The sequence below is a fragment of the Scyliorhinus canicula genome, chromosome 1, assembly GCF_902713615.1.
Source record: "Scyliorhinus canicula chromosome 1, sScyCan1.1, whole genome shotgun sequence".
NCBI lineage: Eukaryota > Metazoa > Chordata > Chondrichthyes > Carcharhiniformes > Scyliorhinidae > Scyliorhinus > Scyliorhinus canicula.
This window is the reverse complement of record NC_052146.1, coordinates 164,431,899-164,453,897: the sequence shown is the minus strand read 5'-3', so window position 1 is coordinate 164,453,897 and position 21,999 is coordinate 164,431,899.

Below are 21,999 nucleotides of genomic sequence, written 5' to 3'. Positions count from 1 at the left end.
GTGCAAATGGGAGCACTGAATCCCATGTGGAATTGTTCTCTTGAACCATTTTCCTGAGGGTCGTTTTTAGGGTCCGATTCATGCGCTCCACAATCCCGCTGGACTGTGGATGATACGCAATATGGAAGTTTTGTTTTATACCGAATATTGTCAGGACGTTCCTCATGACCCGTCCTGTAAAGTGAGATCCCTGGTCCGAATCGATACTTCGGGGTAAACCCCATCTCGTGAAGATGTGGTGGGTCAGGATCTTTGCAGCTGTCTTAGCTGTGTTTGTACGTGATGGAAATGCCTCTACCCATTTTGTAAAGGTATCTATCACCACCAGAACATACTTATAGCCATTCCGACAAGGGGGCAATGGACCTATAAAATCGATCTGGAGGTTTGTCCAAGGGCCGTTAACTGGGCGAGTATGCCGAAGTTGTGCTTTCTTAGAATACCGCTCCGGGTTATTCTGAGCACAAATCAGGCAATTCTCTATATAGTGTGTGACATCTGTCCTGAGATTAGGCCACCAACAGAGTTGCCTGAGGTGCCTCGTGGTTGAATCAATTCCTTGGTGTCCGTGGTTATCGTGAAATAAAGCAATCATTGCATTTCTATCCTGCTGTGGGACCACATAAAGTTGATCCTTAATGATCACACCCTCATGTGTGGTCAGTGCGTGTTTAAAGTGCTCGTACGCAGGCACAAAGTTTCCCTTGAAAACCTCCCTGAGGTCTCCATCCTGTTTCTGTGCTGCAACGAGATCTTTAACCTCTGTTTGTGAGACTTGTACTGCGCTCACAGGGGCGCTAGCTGGTGCGCTAGCTGGGGGGGTCCATAAGTGTCCTCTCCTGGAACCTGCCTTAGCCAATGCGTCGGCTTTTACATTCCCAGGGGGTGATGACCTATGGTGGCTGCGAACTTTTATTATGCCGAAGGTCCTGTCCTTCGCTTTGTCTAGAATGTGCTGGAGTAAGGGGGCTGATGGAAGGGGTTTTCCGTCTGCGGATACAAAACCTCGTGTCCTCCACAGGGGCAGAAAATCTGTTAGACTGTTGCAGACATATAAACTGTCCGAATATATGTCTGCTGGGCTGGGGAAAGAATCGGGGTGGTCCACTATATACGCTATGGCCGCGAGCTCTGCTGCCTGCGCGCCTAAGTGACCAGGTAACTTCAGTGCTATTTCCTCGAGAGCGCGCCCCTGCGCGTCCTCGACGTAGATGCCGCATCCAGTGATACGCTCACCATTTAAAACTGTGGATGAACCGTCCACGTATATCTTGAGGGGTCCACACGTGTCTGTGTGTGGGGGGGCCTTGTGCGGGGTTTCCTAGCTTCCTGGGGGGTGTTTTTGCTATGAAGGGGCCTGTGTTATGCAGGGGTGCTACAATTTCACAGTCATGGGGCTGTCCGGGGTATTGGAGGTTGTCTGCTAAATATGTGTGTGTGCGTGTCCGTTTTACAGTAATGTCCCGTCCTTGTAAAAGTAGGGTCCACCTAGCTGCCCTAATCTGGCTAACTGAACCGTCCTTCAGTCGACCGTCTAGTAGTAGCTGTGTGGGTGTGTGTTCGGTTAGAATGGTGATGGGGTTTAGTCCGGTTATGTATGAGAAGTACTGTACTGCCCAGAAGACAGCAAGGAGGTGCCTCTCACAGGCTGAAAATCCTTGTTCAACTGGGTCTAACAGTCGGGAGGCATAAGCCACTGGTCTTAGCTGCTCGTGCCGTTCCTGAAGCAACACGGCCGAGAGGGTCAGATCTGTGCTAGCTACCTCGATTGCGTACGGGGAAAGGTGGTCTGGGACTAGCAGCGCGGGTGCTGCACTAAGGGCTCGTTTTAACTCCTCCACAGCGCCTGTATGCTGCGGAAGCCATTCCCAGGGGGCTCCTTTCTTAAGGAGGTCTGAAAGTGGGGCGGCTTTTGTCGCGAATCCGTCTATGTGGTTCCGACAATAACCAACCAGTCCTAAAAACGACCGGAGGGCTGAAACATTCTGGGGAAGGGGCAATTTGACAATCGAATCAATTCTTTTGAATTCGATCTCGCGTTTGCCGTGTGTGATGACTGTTCCCAAATACATCACTTTACTTTCCAATATCTGGGCCTTTCTGGGGTTAACTTTACATCCAATTGAAGTCAACAATTCCAGGAGTTCGGCCAGAAGCGAAATGTGCTCTGCCTTTGTGTCTGTCTGCAGTAGTAGGTCGTCTACATACTGTACCAGACATTCGGGGCGGGAAAATTTTTCTAGTCCACTTGCCAGCTGTCGGTGGAAATTGGAGGGTGAATTGTGGAATCCCTGTGGGAGGCATGTCCACGTATACTGCTGAGTTTTAAAAGTGAATGCAAATTTGTATTGGCACGCTTTTGCCAATGGTATGGACCAGAATCCGTTACTGATATCCAATACCGTGAAGTACTTGGCGTTGAGACCCTGCTTGAGCATGGTCTCGGGACTAGTAGCTACCGTTGGGGCTACTGCGGGGGTTACTTTATTGAGTTCCCGATAATCGATGGTCAGACGCCATGATCCATCGGGCTTCCTCACTGGCCAAATAGGGGCGTTGTTGGTGGAGGCTACCGTTCTAAGTACACCTTGGTCCAACAAGCTACCTATAACTTTTCCTATTTCCACCTCTGCTTCAAGGGGAAATCTGTATTGCTTTTGCGGTCGGGGGTCCTGTCCGGTAACATGAACTTGTCCAGTCATTCTGCCACAGTCATGACGGTGACTTGCAAATGCTGTCCTGTGTTTGTTCAGTAATGCTTTAATTTGTCTGTCTGTGTGGAGTGTAGTCAGGTCGAATGAGTACTCTCCCACTGCGCTAATCCGATTAGCGTAGTCTCCTACTGTGAGGGTGGCTTGTGCTCTGTCTGCTCTTGCCATTCGCCAGACACACTGGTTTACTGGGTCGAACGATAAGCTGTGTGTGTTCATAAAATCAATCCCTAGGATGTGTTCTGCTGTCCTGGGAAGATTTACTAGAACTACGGGGTGTCGTGTGGAAATGTTCCCTAGCTGAATTGCTATGGGTGCTGTAATGTGTCCCTGCTGCGAGTGTCCGGTGAACCCGCTAAGTGTAATGGTGGATGTGGTCGGCCACGTGTCTGAGTGTGCCGTGGTTGTGGAGTTAATGGTGGTGCGGGATCCTCCTGTGTCCCAAAGTAATTCTATGGGCTTCCCTTTGACTTTCGCTGTGACTACGGGCCTCCCTGATGGATCCCATAGTGTGTCACAGACCCAAGTGGGGGAGCCCGGACACCGTCAGTCCGTCTCGTCCACATTGGTGGGTCCTGACTGTACTGTAACATTATGGATCGGTTTTGACTTATTGCGGTTCAGAGTGCCTGTCTGCTGGCCTCTCTGAGATCGCTGGGGTGCATTGCACTCTTTAGCCCAATGCCCTAACTGTCCACAGTTATAGCATTCCTGTCCTTTCTGCTGAGGGCTGCTCTTGCCTTCATTTACCCATGCGGGCTTCTGGTGCTCTCTGACTGCTTGAATATCTGCAGCAGCCTGAGCCTCTTCTGGGGATCTAACTTTGCCTTTTCCCTGAAGCGATTGCTCCCAAGCGCGGGACAATCTTTTCAGGACCCATTTCTCGTTATGGGCCTCCTCTGAGGGGTCATAGCTGTTGCAAGCGCTCTGTCCTGCTTCTGTTGCGTGGGAGATTATTGTGCGCGTCCATTTAACCATGTTTTCGCGGGTTAAATGCGCTCTATCTAATTGTCCAAAAACTGCGCTGAAATGAATCCACAGCCTTCCTGCGAATGCTGTGGGGTGTTCGGATCTTTTCTGCCTGCATTTGTTTAATCCTTCTACTGGGTCACCTCTATTGTACCCTATGGCATCTAAAATGGCGGTGTGCATCTCCTCTAGGCTGCCTCCTGCCACGTTCTGTGGGTCGGGGAGGGCTGCTACTACACTTTGGTCTAAACTCAGCACTGTGAGCTTAACCTGCTCTCTCATCCAGGCCGTACATGGTAGCCTGCTGTTTTACTTTAGCGAAAAACTGGTGGGGGTCTGCGGTGGGGAGGAACGGAGTGATCTTTTCACACGCGTCCCTTAGCTGGGTTACTGTTAAAGGGGTGGTGTAGGTTATGTCTGGGGCGCCTTCTGTCTCGGCTTTTCTCTGCGTGGTTACGGGATTCATGGGTGCGGTTATGGTCTGAGCTGTGGGGGGTTGGGGTGCCTGTCGTTTCTGCTGAGCTGCTGGCGCACATGTTCCCTGAACATAACGCTGCGCTGTCTCACTTAATTCCTGCCAATCTGGGGCATTTTCCCCATCTAACTGTGCTCCAAAGGTGCTTTGGAAGCCATTCTGCACCGAAAGCAGAGATTGCAATTCCGCAATCTGTTTCCTGCATTTCGCGTGGTCAACTGTGCTTTGTCTTTGTTCGGTCGTTGCAGCATGGAGTGCTCTCAAAGCTGCTTTGAGATCAGAACATTGCCTCTGCAATGCCTCCACCTGCTTTTCTGATTCCTGTCTTATCAGAACGGCACGTTGCACGTCCTGATAGGCTTTCTCATACTGGGTCTGGGAACTGCTCAGATGAGCTAGACAAGACTGATGAGCCCTTTTGGCATCATCCACCTCTCTATCCTTCTCTGCCAACTTCCCTTTGAGATCCAGATTCTCCTTCTCGATGTCCCTGACATCGACCTTACTCATCCTATTCCTCTCTTCTAAATCTGTCCGGAGCGTCCTGATGACCTCCTCTGCGCCTCGCAACTGTGCCAAACAGGACACAATCGCCATCGGCTTGCGTGCTTTACCTAGGTTCTTTTTGTGTATTTGAGAGAGGTTCTCCCACCAAGTATGACCTATGCTCCCGGGACCTGTCTCCTCATTTGCACAAAACTCTTTCCAAAGGGGCCATCCCTTTCCCTGCAAATATTTGCGGAGTTCCAGCTCCCACGTGGGACACTGGCCTACCCTGCTACTGTTGCTGGTCGCTGCGACCACAAACCTTTCTGGGTCCATCAGACGTTCCATTGCCTGCATGGCCATTTCCTCTGACTCTCTTTGTATAATTTGGAACAGGGGGTTGTTGGGGTTGTGTTTCAAGAAACGGGTACGGCTTACGCTATGTTCCGTTAACAAAACTACCGAAAGTTTGTCGCAACAAAAAGCTTTCAGTTTTACCTTACAGCCCTGTTAGTACGCATGCACTAAACACACTTCCGAATTACGCTTATTATTTTGAACACCTTGAATACTTGTGATCTCTTTCTTTCTCTGCAATTTGGAGTTCCAATTCAAATTTCAGGGTCCTGGACGGTGTGGGGTTTCCACTTACAACCGTGTCCCGCCAGGGAGTCGCCACTAAATGTTGCACGTTTTACTGTGGTTGTAAAACGCGTTTATTGGAGTGTATTAACACGCCTCCGTATTCGACGTGTGCTTAACACTACTAGGCTCTGTTCTATGTATTTATTCAGCTCTGGAGTCGCCAGGTGCCGTATAGACACCGTCACAAGTATTCCAAGGTCAAGTTCAAAGTAATAAAGACGATACACCGATTAGTAAGGTTCAAACGATCAATATTTATTATACAGTTATAATAAATACTCATACACACACTAAGAGACTAAGCTATAACTAAACTTAAGTGATCAGAATACTTATCTAACAGGAACAGGCAAGGTCAGAGAACGAGGCCTTCGTCCTGGTCTTGTACTGCAGCCTTCAGCAAGCGTTCTGGTACTGGGGGTCTAGTGGGCTTGGATCGCGTAGCGAGCGTTGAACTTACGGTTTCGGCGGCTGGTGCTCAACGGCTGGAGTCAGGATGCAAGATGTCTATCAGGGCCGGAGCATGGGTTTAACAGACCGGGCTATGTGGGGAATTTGCCTTTATACCCCTCTCTAATGTCCTTGCCCCCTTCTAGGCGGGCTCTACCTTTCGGTACCGATTGGAGCGTTTCCAAACGGTTACCTTAGAAATCCTCCAATGCGAGGGCCTTCCTCGATGTTGGGGGGTGGTTTCGATATTCGTTACTCTGGTGCCATCCTGTCTGCGCAACCAATTAAGTGTTACATTGAGATGGAAATGTTGCCATTGTTCGTGCCTGGATCTGGGCTGCCTCGTCAGAATGCTAAGCGCTTTGCCATTAACACCTTTGGCTTGGAGATCTTGCACCTGGCCAGAAACTGGTTTGCTGCTTGCAAAATGCTAATTAGTTGAGAGCAGACTGTCTGCTCTCACTAAACAGGCTTTTCCTTCTGTCTTCCATTTTACTTTGGCTCAGTGTCCATTTTGCGTGGCCAGCATGGCTACATGACCCAGCCGGGAATCGAACTTGGGACCCTGGAGCTGTGAAGCATTTATGCTAACCACCATGCTACCGTGCTGCCCAATTCACTAAAATAAGATATAACCGTACAACACAGAATGCCAATCAACCCAACCCAACCAATAACTTGAACTCTGTGACATTGTGAAGAGAAGTAAATTACAATACACGTCAGTAAAAAGAAAGTTGTAGCATTTATACATTTTCCAGCTCCCCAATCACAGTCCACAGTCTCTCTTCCAGCTCCGCTCCTCACGCCTGTCCCAAGACTTCTCCCCTCACGAACACCTCAGCCGCCTCCACTGTCTCAAAATAAAAGTCTCTGGCGTTATAGATCCAGCAGAGGGCAGCAGAGCAGAGCTACTGATCAGCTGTTCTGGGGAAATTTGCATACGTGCAGTGTGGTCAGCCTAAGTTGAAGGTGAACTGGCGAAGGAGACCCAAGGAGTTTGAGTGAAGACAAGCATCCAGCAGAGGGCAGCAGAGCAGAGCTACTGATCAGCTGTTCTGGGGAAATTTGCATACGTGCAGTGCGGTCAGCCTAAGTTGAAGGTGGTTTGTGGAGGGGCTGTTGGCAACTGACAGTTAAACCCAAAACACTTTGTGAGTGTTTCCCACCCTACCTCCTCCTCTAACCAACCCCCCCACCCCACGGTGGTTGGGAAGCGGGAGAAGGGGCCTGTCGTGAAGGTGAGTGAGTGCCTTTAAATTTGCTTACCTTTCAGCGGGAGCAGGGTTTGAGGGAATATCAGGTAAGCTCTTCCTTTCTTTTTCTTTTTCTTGTTTTTTTTTAAATTGAGAGGTGATGTCAGGGAAGGCAGTACAATGCTCCTCCTGCAGAATGTTTGAGGTGAGGGACGCCGTCAGTGTCCCTGCTGATTTCATCTGTGGGAAGTGCACCCAACTCCAGCTCCTCAAAAACCGTGTTAGGGACCTGGAGCTTGAGCTGGATGAACTTCGGATCATTCGGGAGACAGTGGGGGTCATAGATAGGAGCTTCAGGGAAGTAGTTACACCAAAGACTGGAGATAGATGGGTAACTGTAAGAGGGACTGGGAAGAAGCAGTCAGTGCAGGGACCCCCTGCGGTCGTTCCCCTGAGTAACAAGTATACCGTTTTGGATACTTGTGGGGGGGACGACTTACCAGGGGTAAGCCATGGGGTACGGGCCTCTGGCACGGAGTCTGTCCCTGTTGCTCAGAAGGGAAGGGGGGAAAGGAGTAGAACATTAGTAATTGGGGACTCAATAGTCAGGGGCACAGATAGGAGATTTTGTGGGAGCGAGAGAGACTCACGTTTGGTATGTTGCCTCCCAGGTGCAAGGGTAAGTGATGTCTCGGATCGTGTTTTCCGGGTCCTTAAGGGGGAGGGGGAGCAGCCCCAAGTCGTAGTCCACATTGGCACTAACGACATAGGTAGGAAAGGGGACAAGGATGTCAGGCAGGCCTTTAGGGAGCTAGGATGGAAGCTCAGAGCGAGAACAAACAGAATTGTTATCTCTGGGTTGTTGCCCGTGCCACGTGATAGTGAGATGAGGAATAGGGAGAGAGAGCAATTAAACACGTGGCTACAGGGATGGTGCAGGCGGGAGGGATTCAGATTTCTGGATAACTGGGGCTCTTTCTGGGGAAGGTGGGACCTCTATAGACAGGATGGTCTACATCTGAACCTGAGGGGCACCAATATCCTGGGGGGGAGATTTGTTAGTGCTCTTTGGGGGGGTTTAAACTAATTCAGCAGGGGCATGGGAACCTGGATTGTAGTTTTGGAGTACGGGAGATTGAGAGTATAGAGGTCAGGAGCACAGATTTGACTTCGCAAGAGGGTGCCAGTGTTCAGGTAGGTGGTTTGAAGTGTGTCTACTTCAATGCCAGGAGTATACGAAATAAGGTAGGGGAACTGGCAGCATGGGTTGGTACCTGGGACTTCGATGTTGTGGCCATTTCAGAGACATGGATAGAGCAGGGACAGGAATGGTTGTTGCAGGTTCCGGGGTTTAGGTGTTTTAGTAAGCTCAGAGAAGGGGGCAAAAGAGGGGGAGGTGTGGCGCTGCTAGTCAAGAACAGTATTACGGTGGCGGAAAGGATGCTAGATGGGGACTCTTCTTCTGAGGTAGTATGGGCTGAGGTTAGAAACAGGAAAGGGGAGGTCACCCTGTTGGGAGTTTTCTATAGGCCACCTAATAGTTCTAGGGATGTAGAGGAAAGGATGGTGAAGATGATTCTGGAAAAGAGCGAAAGTAACAGGGTAGTTGTTATGGGAGACTTTAACTTTCCAAATATTGACTGGAAAAGATATAGTTCGAGTACATTAGATGGGTCATTCTTTGTACAATGTGTGCAGGAGGGTTTCCTGACACAATATGTTGACAGGCCAACAAGAGGCGAGGCCACATTGGATTTGGTTTTGGGTAATGAACCAGGCCAGGTGTTAGATCTGGAGGTAGGTGAGCACTTTGGAAACAGTGACCACAATTCGGTGACCTTTACGTTAGTGATGGAAAGGAATAAGTATACCCCGCAGGGCAAGAGTTATAGCTGGGGGAAGGGCAATTATGATGCCATTAGACATGACTTAGGATGTGTAGGTTGGAGAAGTAGGCTGCAAGGGTTGGGCACACTGGATATGTGGAGCTTGTTCAAGGAACAGCTATTGCATGTTCTTGATAAGTACGTACCAGTCAGGCAGGGAGGAAGGGGTCGAGCGAGGGAACCGTGGTTTACCAAAGAAGTGGAATCTCTTGTTAAGAGGAAGAAGGAGGCCTATGTGAAGATGAGGCATGAAGTTTCAGTTGGGGCGTTTGATAGTTACAAGGAAGCGAGGAAGGATCTAAAGAGAGAGCTGAGACGAGCAAGGAGGGGACATGAGAAGTCTTTGGCAGGTAGGATCAAGGAAAACCCAAAAGCTTTCTATAGGTATGTCAGGAATAAAAGAATGACTAGGGTAAGAGTAGGGCCAGTCAAGGACAGTGGTGGGAAGTTGTGTGTGGAGGCTGAGGAGATAAGCGAGATACTAAATGAATACTTTTCGTCAGTATTCACTCAAGAAAAAGATAATATTATGGAGGAGAATGCTGAGACCCAGGCTATTAGAATAGATGGCATTGAGGTGCGTAGGGAAGAAGTGTTGGCAATTCTGGACCAGGTGAAAATAGATAAGTCCCCGGGGCCGGATGGGATTTATCCTAGGATTCTCTGGGAAGCCAGGGAAGAGATTGCTGAGCCTTTGGCTTTGATTTTTAGGTCATCATTGGCTACAGGAATAGTGCCAGAGGACTGGAGGATAGCAAATGTGGTCCCTTTGTTCAAGAAGGGGAGTAGAGATAACCCCGGTAACTATAGGCCGGTGAGCCTAACGTCTGTGGTGGGTAAGGTCTTGGAGAGGATTATAAAAGATACGATTTATAATCATCTAGATAGGAATAATATGATTAGGGATAGTCAGCATGGTTTTGTGAAGGGTAGGTCATGCCTCACAAACCTTATCGAGTTCTTTGAGAAGGTGACTGAACAGGTAGACGAGGGTAGAGCAGTTGATGTGGTGTATATGGATTTCAGTAAAGCGTTTGATAAGGTTCCCCACGGTCGGCTATTGCAGAAAATACGGAGGCTGGGGATTGAGGGTGATTTAGAGATGTGGATCAGAAATTGGCTAGTTGAAAGAAGACAGAGAGTGGTAGTTGATGGGAAATGTTCAGAATGGAATTCAGTTACGAGTGGCGTACCACAAGGATCTGTTCTGGGGCCGTTGCTGTTTGTCATTTTTATAAATGACCTAGAGGAGGGCGCAGAAGGATGGGTGAGTAAATTTGCAGACGACACTAAAGTCGGTGGAGTTGTAGACAGTGCGGAAGGATGTTGCAGGTTACAGAGGGACATAGATAAGCTGCAGAGCTGGGCTGAGAGGTGGCAAATGGAGTTTAATGTGGAGAAGTGTGAGGTGATTCACTTTGGAAAGAATAACAAGACTGCGGAATATTTGGCTAATGGTAAAATTCTTGGTAGTGTGGATGAGCAGAGGGATCTCGGTGTCCATGTACATAGATCACTGAAAGTTGCCACCCAGGTTGATAGGGTTGTGAAGAAGGCCTATGGTGTGTTGGCCTTTATTGGTAGAGGGATTGAGTTCCGGAGCCATGAGGTCATGTTGCAGTTGTACAAAACTCTAGTACGGCCGCATTTGGAGTATTGCGTACAGTTCTGGTCGCCTCATTATAGGAAGGACGTGGAAGCTTTGGAACGGGTGCAGAGGAGATTTACCAGGATGTTGCCTGGTATGGAGGGAAAATCTTATGAGGAAAGGCTGATGGACTTGAGGTTGTTTTCGTTAGAGAGAAGAAGGTTAAGAGGTGACTTAATAGAGGCATACAAAATGATCAGAGGGTTAGATAGGGTGGACAGCGAGAGCCTTCTCCCGCGGATGGAGGTGGCTAGCACGAGGGGACATAGCCTTAAATTGAGGGGTAATAGATATAGGACAGAGGTCAGAGGTGGGTTTTTTACGCAAAGAGTGGTGAGGCCGTGGAATGCCCTACCTGCAACAGTAGTGAACTCGCCAACATTGAGGGCATTTAAAAATTTATTGGATAAGCATATGGATGATAAGGGCATAGTGTAGGTTAGATGGCCTTTAGTTTTTTCCCATGTCGGAGCAACATCGAGGGCCGAAGGGCCTGTACTGCGCTGTATCGTTCTATGTTCTATGTTATACGTCACCCTCAGCTTCGCCGGGTATACCATACCAAATCACACCCCCTTCTTGTACAGTGCTGCCTACACTCGCCCGAACGCCGCTCTTCTTTTTGCCAACTTCATCATCAAGTCCTGGTAAATCCGAACTCCAGCATCATCCCACTGCACCTTGCACTTCTGCTTCACCCAGCTTAACACCATCTCCTTCATGCAGTACTTATGGAAGCAGATAATTACTGCTCTTGGCAGCTCATTCACTTTGGGCTTCGGCCTTAATGACTGGTGAGCTTGGTCCAGCTCGTACCGGAAGGGGTTCTCACCCTCCCCCATCAACTCCGCCTTCCTTTTAGCGAAGTACTCTGTGCCCTCTGTCCCTGTGAGCAAGCCCACAATTCTCAGATTGTGCTGCCTCGAGCGGTTCTCCAAGTCCTCGGGCTTTGCTCGGAGTCCTCTGTTGACCTCCACCACCCTCCGCAGCTCGTCCCCCATCGCGGTGACCTTGTCGCTGTGCTGCGACACGGCCTCCTCCACTTCCTTCATCTGCTCGCCCTGTTCTCTCACCTCAGCCGATGTCTTTGCCACAGCTACCCTCACCGGGGCGATTGCCTCTTCCACCAATGATTTCATCTCCTCCACAAAGCCTCTATGTGCCTCACAAACTGCATTTCCAGCTCCACAGCCATCACTTCGGTCATCTTTTCCACCATAAGCAGTGCGGCCCCACCATGCAGTCCGGCATCAGCCATCTTGTCAGCGCTTTTGCTGGTCCTCTCATTCAACAGCAAGCCCGCGTTTCCTCCCTTCTTCGATGCTGCTTTTCGCATCTTTTAACAACTTATTATTTTTCCTTTTTTCTTTCCCCTTCTTTCCTTCTTCAATTTTTTTTTTTTAATTCTTCCTTCAAGAAAAAGAAGAAAAACATTTTTTTTCACAAACTTTCTTTAAGACTTCTTTCTCTCCTATTTTGTATTCCTCAAGAATTCCCCTGGGACCAGACTTCAGTCTTCTTAAATCATTCTTGGCGGGAGCCACCCAATGTGGAACATCTCCACTACATCGCGCTCTGGCTTCGGACCTGCCGCCTTGTCCTCTGTTTAGCTCCGTCCCCGCTGCTCCACCCTCCGCGTGCAATGGGCCCGACGCCTCAGCTGCAGCCGCCTGACACCCACGCGGGGTTCCTTGAGGTTTTCAAACCGGCCCCGCTTGACTCCCGGGACGGTCCCAAAGGCCGACAACAATCGGGGGGCGAAAAGTGAAGAATCTGGAAAACACTTGAAAGCACCGTAAATAGTGGCCGCCGGCAGGAGCTCATCTCGATGCGGCCGACCCACTCGCAAATGCCACCGGAAATCCCCGCCCACAGTTAATGTTAATAAATCGTTTATAGCTTTTGCTACATGTGTTCCTGTAATATAAATCAGGCTATCCGACAAGAACATTACAGAATCTAAAACACCTTCTTTGGGAAATAGTGTTTTAATCGCCTACTCTTTGGGTTCCATCAGCTCCAGAGACTTTTCAGAGAAAAATGGCAGGCACTTGGACGCATTAAAAAGGTCGCCTGCGACAATGCTGACATCCTAACTATTAGTTCCACCACATAGGAGCATGATACAAAGTGAGAGCAGTGTACAATACTTGGACGAAGCAGCACTTACTCTCAACAACAAGTTGAGTTCTCAAATCTGTCCGCTAAATTTCAGCAGACCATTTGTTCACACGTCAAATCAGAGTTGATTCCCAAAAGACCAAAGCAATCAGATTTTCTACCAGCCTGTAAATGAGAGCTTTGGTACTTCAGGAGAATGGTCAGTCAGGTAGGAAAGTTCCTACATGTGAACAAACCACAATAATTGTTCAGACTGGGCGAGATTCTCCGCACTCCCGACGGTGCGGAGAATAGCGTGGCTCGTAAAATTTTACGGCCACGCTGTTCCGACGCCCTCCCGCTATTCTCCCCCTCCCCCACGCCCAACTCCCGACACGAATCGCTGCCGCCGTTTTTTTACAGCCGGCAGCAATTCACAGCTGGCCGATGGGCCGAGTTCCCAGCCCTTTACGGCTGTTTTTACGAACGGCAAACACACCTGGTCTGGCTGTTCGTAAAAACGGCCGTAAACACTCGCATTTTATAACCATGGCACCGATTGGCATGGCAGTACCACGGCCGTGCCAAGGGTGCCATGGGCCCGCGATCGGTGGGCACCGATCGCGGGCAGCGGGCCCGATGCCCGCGCACTATTTGTCCTTCCGCCGCCCCGCAGTATCCATTCGCGGGGCGGCTGAGGGGCATCCTGGCCCGCACATGCGCGGGTTTCGCGCAAATACGCGATGACGTCATCCGCGCATGCGCGGGTTGGAGTCTTCCAATCCGCGCATGCGCGGCTGACGTCATATGACGCGTCAGCCGGCGCTAACTCGGGCAAGCGGGCTTAACGAAATTCGTTAAGCCCGTGATGCCGGAGCTTACGGCGTCGGGCTGCTAGCCCCGACCGGGGACCAGAATCGGTTCCCGGTCGGGAAGGGGGGGGGCTGGCACGCCAGCCTTACGATTTCTCCCAGTTTGGGAGAATTGCGCCCAGTGTTCGGGAAAATATCAGCAAACCTCACAGCAGAATATAAAGAACATACTCATTTCACCGGACATATCGGCACACTATTACCTCGAACTCCGCTCAAAATTGCCATGGATACATCTGTGACTGGACTAGGGGCAGTACTCTTTCAGATCTAGGAAGATGGAACATGCAGACCAGTATGCTACTCATCTCAGTCATTGACTGAAACAGAACAATTTTACACTATCATCAAAAAAGAGGCATTAATAGCCCCATAGAAGTACCCTATGTCTGAGACCAACAGTTTATTGTCGAAAAAAAACCTCAAGCTATTGGTCACTAAAATACTAAACGTTTAGCAAAGATGCCATCTTGAGTCCAGAGATTCCACTTGAAACTCATCATGCTGGATTCTCTGTTGGCTGACTCCGAAATCGGGGTACGTGATTGGGCAGAGAACACAACTCCCAAATCGCGGCGGGCGACGATTTAACTCCAGGTCACAATTCTCTGTCACCTTGACAGCGGCGTCAATGCGGTCCGGAACGAATGTACCACGAGGTCTTATTCTTAAGGCAATCCTTATCTATGATCTAGTCCCTCATTTACTCTCATTAATACAGCACAGAACAGGCCCTTCGGCCCTCTCAGCTGAGACCTCCTGGTTCGTTCAAATGGATATTTGTTACTTGGAGGATAATTTATCAATCAAACATTGGGCATTACTTAAGATTGACTGGTATCAATCAGGAATAATTCAGTGTCTACGTGCGCCACCTTATGAGAATGAAACTCTCACGCCAGTTAGCCATCAACCTTGTTATAACTAATTATTTGATACATTCTTATTATGAAATGAACTGTAATACAGTGGTCTATTCATTCATATGAAACATTAGCTATGCAGAGAGGCTGAAGACTCGGACTGCTTTCATTGGAAGAACGGAGGTTGAGGGGCGACCTGATAGAGGTCTACAAGGGGCAGCACGGTAGCATGGTGGTTAGCATAAATGCTTCACAGCTCAGGGTCCCAGGTTCGATTCCCGGCTGGGTCACTGTCTGTGCGGAATCTGCACGTCCTCCCCGTGTGTGCGTGGGTTTCCTCCGGGTGCTCCGGTTTCCTCCCACAGTCCAAAGATGTGCGGGTTAGGTGGATTGGCCATGCTAAATTGCCCGTAGTGTCCTAAAAAGTAAGGTTAAGGGGGGGGGTTGTTGGGTTACGGGTATAGGGTGGATACGTGGGTTTAAGTAGGGTGATCATTGCTCGGCACAACATCGAGGGCCGAAGGGCCTGTTCTGTGCTGTACTGTTCTATGTTCTATGTTCTATTATGAGTGGATGGGCAGGCACTCTTTCCCAGGGTGGAGAGGTCAGCCACTAGAAGGCGTAAGTTTAAGGTCCGTGAGGTAAAGTTTAGATGAGATGTGTGAGGCAGGATTTTTACACAGAGGGCGCCGAGTTACAGAATGCGCTACCAGGGGAGGTTGTGGAAGCAGATACATTAACGGCATTCAAAAGGCATCTCAACAAATACCTGGATAGGATTGGGATAGGGGGATACAGCACTAGGAAGTGCTGAGGGTTTTGGATAGGATGGTATCATGACCAACACAGGCGTGAAGGGCCTATTGATGACATGCTGGTAACCCTTGTGAGTTACAAACTGTATGTAATCTAGGGAATCAGGTCATTTAGATAAAGAATTATAGATACACAAGAGTATTTTACAGGCTGGAATTTATCGAGGGATTGGGAGAGGCTGATTACAGGCTGGAATATAATCCTGAGTTTCAGATAGTTTAAATGTAGAACACCATGGGCTGGATTCTCCGCCCGGCCGCGCCACATTTCTGTTTCACCCCGCCGGCTGGTCAATGGGGTTTCCCATTGTGGGGCAGCCCCACGTCGTCGGGAAACCACCGGGCTGCCGGCAAAACGGAGCACCCTGCCGGCAGCGAATACAGCCCCGGATACTTGTCTATCAAACATTGAAGTGGAATAACATATGCCTAGGAATTAGTTACAGAGACCAATATGTAAGATTTTCAGATTTATATAGAGAAAAATTGATACCCAGGGGTCAGATACAGGCTGGAATCTAATCAAGAGGCGATGGTAGATCACATACATCCATACCAAGCTCACCTTGTCCATGACGTATCTCCTGCTCCTTCAACCCTACTCCCACTAAGCTTCTGACCACCAAACCTCCCCTCTTGGTTCCCAAGTTAGCTATGTTGTTAATGATTCTCTCTGTCTAGGTGTTTACCCACCCTCACTCGCACAAACCTGCCATCGCTGTCCTCCTTAAAAAATAACCCTTGACCCCCACCTTCCTTACAAACTCCTGTCCAATTTCCAAACTCCCATTTCTCTTCAAGTCTTTGAACATGTTACCAGCCAAATCTGTGCCCAATTTTCCAGGAACTCCATGTTTGAATACCTCCAATTGGATTCCACCCATACCATTGTACTGAAACAGCTTGGTCGAGATTCTCCGCTGGCTGACTTTGAAATCGCAAAACGGAGATATTTTGCACTCTCCCCCGCTCAGCAGAAGTCTTCGATGGCATGCCCGATCCGGCAGATCCTCAAACAACAGGCGTTGCCGGGGCTGCTGCTTCCTGTTCCTCTCTGGGCATGCTCTGCTGCGGCATGCTCCGCTGCTGCAGCCTCCTTGTCCTTGAGCAGCTCCAGCTCATACAGCTGCAGGTCATCCCCCAGAGCTGTGGCAATTAGCAGGAACCATTGCTGGTTGAATTCCAATATCCATTATCTGCAGGGGCCAACATGTTAGCATGGTGCATACCTGTGGTAGTCACCACTGATGTATATTGAATATAAAGAATGTCGATGTAGGTGCTTTGTGGAAAGGCCCTGTACTACAGGTACGGGGGTAGTTCCCTGCCTGCTGGCTCCGCCCAGTAGGCGGAGTATAAATATGTGTGCTCCCTGTACAGCAGCCACTTCGCCAGCTGCTGTAGGAGGCCACACATCTTAGTGTAATAAAGCCTTGATTGCATCCAACACTCGTCTTTGTGTAATTGGATTGTGCATCAATTTATTTCACTAAGTTTTCAGAAGATGGACCTCCGCATCAAACCGGATCGCCTGCAGCTGGATCCGCAATCAGACAACTCCAAAAAGGACTTTGAACATTGGCTAGCCTGTTTCGAAGCGTACATCGGGTCTGCCCCAGACCCTATTCCGGAAGCTCAGAAGATCCAGATCCTTTTCACGCGGCTGAGCTCCAACGTCTTTCCACTTATCCAGGATGCGCCAACCTACGCAGAGGCCATGGCGCTACTGAAGGAAAACTACGCTCAGAGGCCTAACACGCTCTACGCCAGGCACATCCTCTCCACGTGTCGTCAACTTCCTGGTGAGTCAGTGGAAGACCTCTTGCGTGCCCTACTCACCCTAGTTATAGACTGTGACTGTCAGGCCCTTTCGGCCACAGAACACTCAAATCTGCTCATGAGAGACACATTTGTCCGGGCTTTGGGTCCGATTACATCCACCAGCGCCTCTTAGAAGGGGCCACGCTCGACCTTGCGGAAGCTAAAATGTTAGCGCTCTCGCTTACGGTTGCTTCACGCAACATCCAGGCCTATGGCCCCGACTGCGCCACCCACCCCCCCTGTGCATTGTGGACTCCACAGACGGCCGCCCCATCAGCGACTGCCCTCAGCCAACACCACGCCTGTGCCGCACGGCAGCAAACCAACCCCGGGGGACCCAAATGTTACATCTGTGGGCAGCCTAAACACCACGGAAAGCGCTGCCCGGCCCGGAGCGCACTCTGCAAGGCCTGTGGCAAGAAGGGACACCTCGCTGTGGTGTGCCAGGCCCGCTCAGTCGCTGCTATTGTTCCGGCACCTCCCACGTGCAGTCAGTGGGCGCCACCATTTTTCCCTCCTCGGACCACGTGCGGCCCGTGGGCGCCGCCATCTTCCCCTCCTCGGACCACGTGCGGCTAGTGGGCACCGCCAACTTGCTCGACTCGCATCGTGTGCGGCCCATGGGCGCCGCCATCTTGTTTCCCCCAGGAACAACGGGTGCCGCCATCTTGTTTTCCCCACGACACATGTGGCCAGTGGGCACCGCTATCTTACCCGGCCTAGGACTCATGCCCCCCGGGCACCTCATCAGGCCACTCATCACTTGCAACCGCCGATGACCAGCCGCATCTCGCCTCGGTCACGATTGACCAGTCTCGTCCACACAACTTGCATCTGCTTCAACCAAAGTGAAGGTCGATGGGCATGAGATCTCCTGCCTGCTGGACTCCGGGAGCACCGAGATCTTCATTCACCCCGATACGGTAAGGCGCTGCTCCCTCGCGGTACACCCCGCTAACCAGAGAATCTCCGTGGCCTCCGGATCCCACTCCGTGGCGATCCAGGGGTATTGCATCACCACTCTCACTGTCCAAGGCATGGACTTCAGTGGCTTCCGCCTCTACGTCTTCCCCAACCTCTGCGCTGCCTTGCTACTCGGCTTGGACTTCCAGTGTAAGCTCCAGAGCCTAACACTGAAATTCGGCGGGCCCCTACCACCCCTTACTGTGTGGGCCTCGCGACCCTGAGGTCGACCCACCTTCCCTATTTGCAAACCTAACCCCGCATTGCAAACCTGTCGCCACCAGGAGCACACGGTACAGCACCCAGGACAGGACCTTCATCAGGTCCGAAGTCCAGCAACTGCTTCGGGAAGGTAACAGCCCCTGGAGAGCCCAAGTGGTAGTTGTGAAAACTGGGGAGAAACACAGGATGGTCGTTGACTACAGTCAGACCATCAACCGGTACACGCAGCTCGATGCATACCCCCTCCCACGCATATCTGATATGGTCAATCATTACCGGGTCTTCTCAACTGTGGACCTGAAATCTGCCTACCACCAGCTCCCAATCCGCAAGACGGACCGCCCATTCACCGCCTTCGAGGCAGATGGCTACCCTTACCACTTTCTTAGGGTTCCCTTTGGCGTCACCAACGGGTTCTTGGTCTTCCAACGGGAGATGGACCAATCCACCGGGGCAGCACGGTATCATGGTGGTTAGCATAAATGCTTCACAGCTCCAGGGTCCCAGGTTCGATTCCCGGCTGGGTCACTGTCTGTGCGGAGTCTGCATGTCCTCCCCGTGTGTGCGTGGGTTTCCTCCGGGTGCTCCGGTTTCCTCCCACAGTCCAAAGATGTGCGGGGTTAGGTGGATTGGCCATGCTAAATTGCCCGTAGTGTCCTAAAAAAAAAAGTAAGGTTAGGGGAGGGGTTGTTGGGTTGCGGGTATGGGGTGGATACGTGGGTTTGAGTAGGGTGATCATTGCTCGGCACAACATCGAGGGCCGAAGGGCCTGTTCTGTGCTGTACTGTTCTATATTCTATTCTAAATGGTTGACCGGTACGGACTGCGGGCCACCTTGCCGTACCTGGACGATGTCACCATCTGCGGCCATGATCAGCAGGACCATGACGCCAACCTTGCCAAATTTCTCCACACCATCACTCTCTTCAACCTGACCTACAACAAGGAGAAGTGCGTGTCCAGCACAAACCGCTTAGCCACCCTTGGCTATGTGGTCCAGAACGGAGTTCTGGGGCCCGACGCCGACCGCATGTGCCCCCTCATGGAACTCCCCCTCCCCCACTGCTCCAAGGCCCTCAAACGATGCCTGGGGTTCTTTCCTTATTACGCCTAGTGGGTCCCAAACTACGCGGACAAGTCCCGCCCACTCATTCAATCCACTGCTTTTCCCCTGACGGCCGAGGCTCACCAGGCCTTCAACCGTATCAAGGCCGATATCGCCAAGGCCGCGATGCATGTGGTCGACAAGACGTAACCATTCCAAGTTGAGAGCGATGCATCAGACGTCGCTCTGGCCGCCACCCTCAACCAGGTAGGCAGGCCCGTGGCATTCTTTTCACGCACCCTCCATGCCTCCGAAATTCGGCACTCCTCTGTCGAAAAAGAGGCCCAAGCCATCATTGAAGCTGTGCTGCATTGGAGGCATTACCTGGCTGGCAGGAGATTCACTCTCCTCACTGACCAACGTTCGGTTGCCTACATGTTTGATAACACACAACGGGGCAAGATCAAAAACTATAAAATCTTGAGGTGGAAGATTGAGCTCTACACCTACAACTACGAGATTTTGTATCGCCCCGGTAAGCTCAACGACCCCCCCTCTCCCGAGGTACATGTGCCAGCGCACAGGTGGACCGACTCTGGACTCTGCACGACAACCTTTGTCATCCGGGAGTCACACGTTTTCATTTCATCAAGGCCCACAACCTGCCCTACTCCATCAAGTAAATCAGGATAATCACCAGACACTGCCAGGTCTGCGCGAAGTGTGAGCCGCACTTCTACCGGCCACACCGAGCGCGCCTGGTGATGGCCGCCCCTTTGAACACCTCAGCGTGGACTTCAAAGGCCCCTCCCCTCCACCGACCCAACACGTACTTCTTCAGTGTGGTCGGTGAATATTCCAGATTCCCCTTTGCCGTCCCATGCCCCAACATGATGTCTGCCACCGTGATCAAAGCCCTCAACACCACCTTCGCTCTGTTCGGCTTCCCCACCCACGTCCACAGCGACAGGGGATCCTCATTCATGAGGAATGAACTGCGACAGTACCTGCTCAACAGGGGCATTGCCTCGAGCAGGAGGACCAGCTAAAACCCCGGGGAAACGGGCAGGTGGAGCGGGAGAATGTGGCGGTCCGGAGGGCCGTCCAGCTGACCCTGCGGTACAGGAATCTCCTGGCCTCCCACTGGCAGGACGTCCTCCCCGATGCCATTCGCTGCATTCGGTCACTCCTGTGCACCGCGACTAATGAAACCCCCCATGGACGTCTCTTTGCCTTCCCCAGGAAGTCCACCTCCGGGGTTTCGCTACCAACGTGGCTGGCAGCTCCAGGACCCATCCTCCTCCGTAGACACGTTCGACTACACAAGGCGGACCCGTTGGTTGAGAGGGTACAGCTACTTCACGCCAACCCGCAGTACGCCTATGTAGCGTACCCTGATGGCCGCCAAGACACAGTCTCCCTCAGGGACCTGGCACCAGCTGGTTCCACACACACACACACACACACACACACATCCCGACCCGGCACCACCCTCCCCTCCCCCAGCGCTCCCCACCACAGCCCCCACTCCAGGACAATCCGTCCTCCCCCTGCTCACACCCGGGGATGAAGAGGATTTCGACACGCTCCCGGAGTCACCGAAAACCAAACCGATGCTGGAGTCGCTGCCAGCACTGCGGCGCTCTCAACGGCAGATCAAGGCTCCGGACCGCCTGAATTTGTAATATTATCTGTACTTTTAAAACACATCATTCTGTATATAGCTCCACCACCCCCGCTGGACTCAATTTTCTTAACAGGGGGTGAATGTGGTAGTCACCACTGATGTATATATTGTATATAGAGGATGTCGGTGTAGGTGTTTTGTGGTAAGGCCCCTGTACTACAGGTACGGGGGTAGTTCCTGCCTACCGGCTCCGCCCAGTAGGCAGAGTATAAATATGTGTTCTCCCTGTACAGCAGCCATATCGCCAGCTGCTATAGGAGGCCACACATTTCGGTGTAATAAAGCCTCGGTTGGATCCAACTCTCGTCTTTGTGTAATTGATCGTGCATCAATACCCCCGTGCCTAACCAGGTACAATGGGTGACATGGTGCCCCGGACTCTGCCAGTCTCTGCCACCGCATGTTTCCCCCATCTCCGCATCCCGGATCTTGAGTGGGCCGCGTGATTCCCCGTGTGAATGCCGGCCGGGGAGGGGGGGTGGGGGGGTGGCTATGGCACAGGGTGGAGCATGGGGTTGTATGGCGGACAATGGGGTGCGGGAGTCGTGGGGTGAAGGGAAGGGGCTGCAGTGTGTTGGGGGGCGGTGGGGGCACCCATGTAGCAGGTGTCACCCTGCAGATCCAGGGGCCAAGGCGGGTGGTCAGTGGAGTGCGCAGCTAGATGGCTGCTTGCAGGCTGTTGCAATGGCGGTCCGTGCCCGGACACTGCCCAGTCCCATGGGGGATTGCTCCGGCCACATGGGTTGTTCCCCTGTCACTACCCACCAGTCCTGGCAGGGGCCCCCCTCTCACCCCAGCCAGTGTGGCCAGTGTCTGGCCCGATAGTCCGCAGCCGCACCCCTCCCGTTTTCTACCTCCTCTCTCTCCTTCATCGTCCACGACGGCAGTTTCATGATTTTTAAAAGCCATTGAGAATTCGGCCCATCGGAGTGGAGAATCGTGGAGAATACCGTGGTCGGACCCACTAATGATACGCAAACGGTGTTTATTGCACATGCGTTCCGGTACGCATTGACGCCGCTGTCAAGGCGACGGAGAATTGTGATTTGATGTGAAGTCGGCACCTGTCACAATTTTGGCACTGGAAACGATTCTCAAATCCAATCCCGTTTTCCGATTCCGACGTCGGCCGACGGAGAATTCCA